Source organism: Salminus brasiliensis, chromosome 23 (genome assembly GCF_030463535.1).
Source record: "Salminus brasiliensis chromosome 23, fSalBra1.hap2, whole genome shotgun sequence".
NCBI classification, from domain to species: Eukaryota; Metazoa; Chordata; class Actinopteri; order Characiformes; family Bryconidae; genus Salminus; species Salminus brasiliensis.
Window position 1 is genome coordinate 9,965,740 of NC_132900.1, and position 6,622 is coordinate 9,972,361.

Here is a 6,622-nt window from a genome sequence, read left to right on the forward strand (position 1 = left end):
CCAATAGTCAATAATTAGGGGCCTAAAACCTCTGCATGGTACTGTCTGTGTAATATATGTGCATATATAGTAATAACAGTAGTCATATGACCATTGTAACATAGAATAGACTTGAATACACCAGATATCAATCCTGAAGGGAAACGAAAGTACTGTTCAGAGACTGTTTTAAGATTTATTATTTAGTACCAGTACCAATTAATGCAAAAACACTGAATATTTGCCTCTTTAAAAAAAAAGCACACATAATGTAACACACAGTATACTATGTCCTGCAATAAAGACAGATGGAAGTGCAGAAACCGGTAGGTGAATTCATTGTGATAGAGGCAGTCATTTGCACTTCATAAGACAGTAGTACTGTAGTAGCATTAGTAATTAGCAAGAGAAAGTCAACCTGTAAAGCCTAAAATATACAAGTGAAACTTGGCACATCACTTCACCCATCATAAGGACTGACATCACAACCTGAGACTCACAAACCTCTGTCTGGATGGACTACATGCCCATGTAGCTAACAGTACCTTTCTTTAATGACAGCAGAGTGAATAACATAATAACATGTTGCATTTGCACTATGATTAATTGCACAGCTGTGCAAATGTTCATTTACTGTAAATGTTTATATATCATCTATAACTGTCTGTACATAATCATTTGTAAATATATATGCCAACTTAGGCTACATATGGATGTAGTGTTCATACCCGTAGTAGAGAGTACTACATCTCTTTTACATCTCTCTTAGCTCCCTCGGCTCTTTATTACTTTTAGTACTTTTTTAATTAATATTCCTTATTCTATTTACTTTTTGTGTACTTTTCTCTCTTGGGTTTACATGTCATACTTGTGTTGCTCTCACCAAGTAAAATTCCTTTTAACATACTTGGCCAAATGAAGAGACTGTGATTCTGATTCTGATAAAAAGAATAGAAAAAGAGTTAAAAAAAAAAAAGCAAACATTGTTCTGTAATTGTAATGAACATCATTCTGTGCTTTTGTGTTGAGTGTATTGGTGCGTGAATTGAATTGGTGTGTTGTAGATAAAAATATTTTCTTTGCAAGACTGATTCAATCAAGGATCAGGAAATCCTAGGAGAAAATGTTGTGCCTGCTGTGAGGAAGCTAAAGCTTGGGCGTCATTGAACCTTCCACAGGTCAGTGATCCCAGGCAAACCTCAAAGTCCACCGAGGCTTGGTTTTAGAAGAAGTCCTGGAGGTTTCTAGAGTGGTCGTCACAGTCGTCTTACTTGAACCCCATAGGAAATCTCTGGTGGGATCTGACGAAGGCGGTTGCAGCAGCAAACCCAAGAATATCAGTGAACTGGAGGCCAAGATTCCTCAGAAACGCTGCCAGAAGCTGGTGTCTGGCTGTGCTTCACATTAGCAGCTGGTCAAAGCAGCAGAAGGGTGCTCTACTAACTACTAAAAATGGTTGTCAAGAAGGGGTTGCATAACTCTGCAGTCCTGATTAAAAGTGTAATTTTGTGTTGCGTTTGGTGAAACCACTTGTTCTATTAGTTGAGTTATATGTTTGGATATTTCAATTGGTTTTGTTTGATTGGTTTAGTAATTTTCGATAGGGGTTGAATAAATTTGTTACCCGTAAGCTTACACCACCGTGACAGAAGACCCTACCCTCAAAAATAGACGTAACAGGAAAGCCATGGGCCCGATGTGTTATGAGATGGACCCCTTTTTTGGGCCCACCTGTTGGGTATGTGTGGGAGGAAACTGAGACCTCCACTTCCTGAAATTAGTAATGTAAGGCAGTGTAAGTGTAAAATCTTGAGGTAAAGAAAAATGCTTGTAATATATATTAAATTAAATACGCACATATGGAATATTTTTTCATTTAACTTTAAACAACTTTTTGTGCTTCACTAATCATACCATGAAAATCTCAAGTCATAACCCAGCTACCGAGGAAACGATGCTTAACCTTTATCAAAAGTCCCAAATAAAGACACTTTATTTTGAAAAAATAAGCCAAAATATAAATGTAATATTAGAAAAAAATGCAAAGATTGTACATCATGCACATCTTTACTAGTACTGTAGGTAAACAGGAAAAAGCAAATTGTTTGCTTTTGTGTCCTTTAGTACTGAAACACAAAGTCAGTTTAAAGAAAACAAACCCTGCAGATCTCAGAAAATACTGGTGACTTTCACAGATGAAGTCAAATTTACTGATGACTTTCACCAATGTAGTTCATTAAAGGGCATAATCAAACCTGTAGTGAATATGTGTGTGTAAGGTGTTAGCCTATTTAAAGGTGTGTCTGCATGACAGGTTAAATCAAGTGTTTGGGAATGTGTTCTGGAATCTACCCGAGGACACTTTGATAAACAAAATCGGGTCACACAAACCACAAACCATGTGACAAAAGTAGTGCATATAGTTAGTGTCGGACATTAATAAAGTATATGTCATTTGTAGTTTTACAGCTAGATGTACAGACTAGTTGCCCGCCCTCCATTACTGACTAAAATAAAGTTAGCACAGACTCTAACTGCTATTATTATTATTATTATTATTATTATTATTATTAATAATAATAACCATAATCAGTACTCTTATTATTCCTACCATCACTACTATTATTACATCAGCACACTTGTGCATGTGGTGATATGGTGAGGTTTTATCAATAAATTATAAGTAGTTTTGACCATAAGAGAATGGGTCCCACTTGTGAGTTTTTTTTCTTGCCACTGCCGTCTTTGGCTTGTTTATAGGGGGTCTTTATGTTTTGTTTATCTCTGTTCCTATTACTGGATTCCTGGAAATCTGCTTCGTGACAAAGACTGTTGTAAAAAGTGCTGTGCAAATAAATCTTTAGTTTTTTTTTTTCTCCAGACAAGAGTGATTGTAGCTAAAGAGTTGAGATGTCTCTTGCTTTCCTACATTTGGTTTTGTATACTTTAGACATCGACCTTTGTGATGAGGTCACAGCTAAGGTTTCTTTGTGGTGTCAGTTCCTTGCAGATCATATCAGCTGAACAGAGCACTACCAGCTAAACCTTCCTACCTGTATAGGTTTGATATCTTTGGCACATCTTTGATCAGACCTAGAGAGACTTAGCCCATAGTTGTTGACTATTAGGTTTGAAAAACCTAATGGTCACTCTGGAATTTACGTCAGCTGATATGTCCTAATGATATTGTCTAACTTGCCTAATCAGTCTTAACAAGATATATCTAATGACTTTACAACTGGCCCTGCCACTATTACTACTTTTTTGTTTAAGTGAATCTAACATGATCTAGTTACTGCTTTTGTACTGAAATGTGTTTGCAGCAAATGTGTTTACTTCTTTTTTCTTCATAAAATAACAAAAATACATTTAAGGCATTTAGCAGACACTCTTCTCCAGAGCAACTTGCAAAAGTGCTTTCCTATTTACCCCAAAAAAACCTCAGCTAGTTTGAATAGACAAAAAATTCAAAGATCCTGTACGTTTAGACACTACTAAACACAAGTCAATAAGGTGACCACTCTGCTATTCACCCAAGTACTCTCAGAAGAGGAGTCTCTTTAGTCTGCGTTTGAAGACAGCCAGCGACTCTGCCGTTTGGACACCCAGGGGAAGCTCGTTCCACCACTTGCCAGGACAGACAAATGCCTGGACGCTGGTCTTCCCTGGATTTTGAGGGATGGCCGGTCAAGCCAAGCTGTACTTGAAGCTCGAAGGGCTCTTGGTGCGGAATATGTCATTTGGCAAGGAAAATGCCCAAATACAACTTTACTGAAGTACTTTCATTTTTCATATTTTTTATTCTTACCATCATTTTTACACTACCACTGCAGTATGTGTCATTATCTATTACTCTGAAATAGGAGAAAACTGTGTCTAATAAAAAAAAAAACATTGTCCATTTTTAGTTTTCGTCATCATTTGAGCCCTGTATCTTCTCAGTACACTGTGTGAATAATTTTGTATGAATGGACCAATAGAAATGCTCACAATTTTTTTTTTACTTGCAATAAAATCTTTTTACATTGACTTTCATTTAAAGTTAAGCTTTTTTTTTCTTCACCTCTAAAGTCACTATTTTGGAGATACATGTTTTTCATTGGACAGCAAAGATATAGAGCAGAGCACATTTTAATGCTTTGTTGGACCTGTCCTGCTAACAAAAGAAACGTAAAGGGGTGGATTTAATAAATAAGGAGACGTCGCGTCTAACGCTAAATAAAATGGGAAACACACACACACACACACACACCAGGGAAGACAGACACTCCTGCCTTCCTCTGCTACACGAGTGTATGTGTGCTACACGCACACACACACAGACACAGGAAAACAGACTCGGGAGTGACACACACTCAGCCTTCCACTCGAAAACCACTGACTGACACACAGACACACACACCACCAGAGTCAAAAGATCCAGCAGTGGGGCAACTGGATCTGTGTGCCTATATAGCCTACTGCCCAGGTGTAGGGAATTGGGCTTAATTACAGGCTGGGGTGACTCGGGGTCTCCCCCTGGTGGCAGGGGGAGGCCTTGCCCTAGAGCCACCCCTTACAGCATCAGATGAGTGAAGGGTTGTGTTGGACTGATTACAGTCCTGACAGGCCATAAACATTGACATGATAAAATGCTTAAGCTTCTCTAAACTCCAATGAAAACAAACAAATCATGTTATGACATCATGACATTAATGGCATTACTAAATAAATGGTTGACTAAATAAAATACATACAAATAAATAAACATGTAACAAAAATGTATGTGCACATCAAGCAACTATTTTTTAATTTTTTAAACTTTGTTTTTGAGATTTAAGATTTGTTCTCCACAGTAAGAGTGATTAACCGAGAGCTGGAGTCCAGCACAGTTTACAGATTTCCTTACTCTAACACACCCTCTAAATCTGGCATTTCATGGGTGATTTGAGCAAGGTGTGGTTAAGCAGGAAGAAAGCACAAAACTCAAACTCACTAGAAACTATCATTATGAAATCAACATAACATGATCACTGTGAGGGCTGGAGACATCAGCAAAATATGATGGACTGGATACCAGACAAAAATGAGAATGAATCCAATCCAGTCAGACAGTACTGCCCGCAGTGTAGTATTATCAGTAACTGTATGGTAATGTCATGTCCAGAAGTGTAGCTGAGGTTACCTTCTAGCTGAGATGCTGCAGCAAGAGACAGTACAGCGTCAAATTTAGCAAGCTAAAGTTGTCCTATTATTCGAATATCCTTTTCAACCTGACACAGTACTTTTCTGTATTCTCACAAATCTAATATTAATGTAAGGTAGTGATTACAAAACAAAACAAAACAAAACCCCAATAATGACCCATGCTCCCTGTTCCTCAAACTTTTTAGAAACTAGATGTAACTACAATGTTAACTGACAGCTTTTGGTTTCATGCATTGCTATGTTTATGTTGATAACCATCTGTCAGGTCATGTGTCATGGCACAGAACAATTGACTGACGTTGAAGGAAATAGATTCTCAGGTGTCAAAATTTTTTTCTTCATAGGAAGTGTTGACTGATTGTCTGGGCTTTGAGCGTGACATTATTATTCATGTTAAGTAACAACTTATGCATTCACTTCTTGTAGTAGTTAGGAACACTCCTTTTCATTGCATAAGTAGTTGACTGTAATAACAGGCTTGTACAATCGTATTGTCTTTTTGAACCAAAATTTAATGTAAAATAAAATAAAGTGGCACTTGCACTGAACAAGACAGTATGCAGTAAAAGTATTCACCCCCTTTAATGTTTTCCCTTTTATTGCTTTTTTATTTAATCATTTTTAATGTCAAAGAGAAAAAAGGCAGTCTCTGGTTGCAAATCTGACAGCATGGCAGGCATATTTGGATAAGCATCCCCTCAGCACCATGTTTCTTGATGGGGATGGTGTGTTGTGGTGATGTGCATTTGATGTCCGCCAAACATAGCGTCTAGTGTGAGGGCCAAAAAGACAGAAGAAGAACTTTCTCTAAACATAGGTGTAATAAAGACCCTCTTTATTGTGCTTACAGTGCAAAAGCAAAGCAGATTTTTCCAGTTTGTCCAGTAAGTGTAATATTCAGTAAAGTGCAGTTCATTTATTTCATTATGAAATGATTTACATTTTCATCAAATGACCGGCGATGATTAAAAAAAGAAACATAATGTTTTAAACGGTATTCAGTCTTGGTCCGGACCACAGAATTAATTGGCAAGGCTGGCTGAGTGTGAGTACAAATACTACAGAGGCCAGCATGGCTAACTGGGCTAACATTAGCTGGCTGGCTAACAACTAATTAGATGACATTGGCTATTTTACACGAACAACAAACATACTGAAATAACCTACAGAGTGTCTGTTAATATGACACACAACAGCATAACACAACATAATTAATAGTATGAGTAACTAGCTAGTTGCTTGACAGCTCTCAGCTACTCCACTTAAACAGAAAGGTCCTGCGGAGAGGGCATCTTCCAGCCGAGGCTGTCAGTCATTTAATTCCTGAGTGTAACCCTGCCTTCTTCTTGCAAAATAAAAAAAATGGGCCAATAATAACACAGAGATAACTAACCGTTGGAATTAGATGGAAATACAGTTTTGAGCAGAAAAATTAGATGGAAAATGGCTTGTTTTG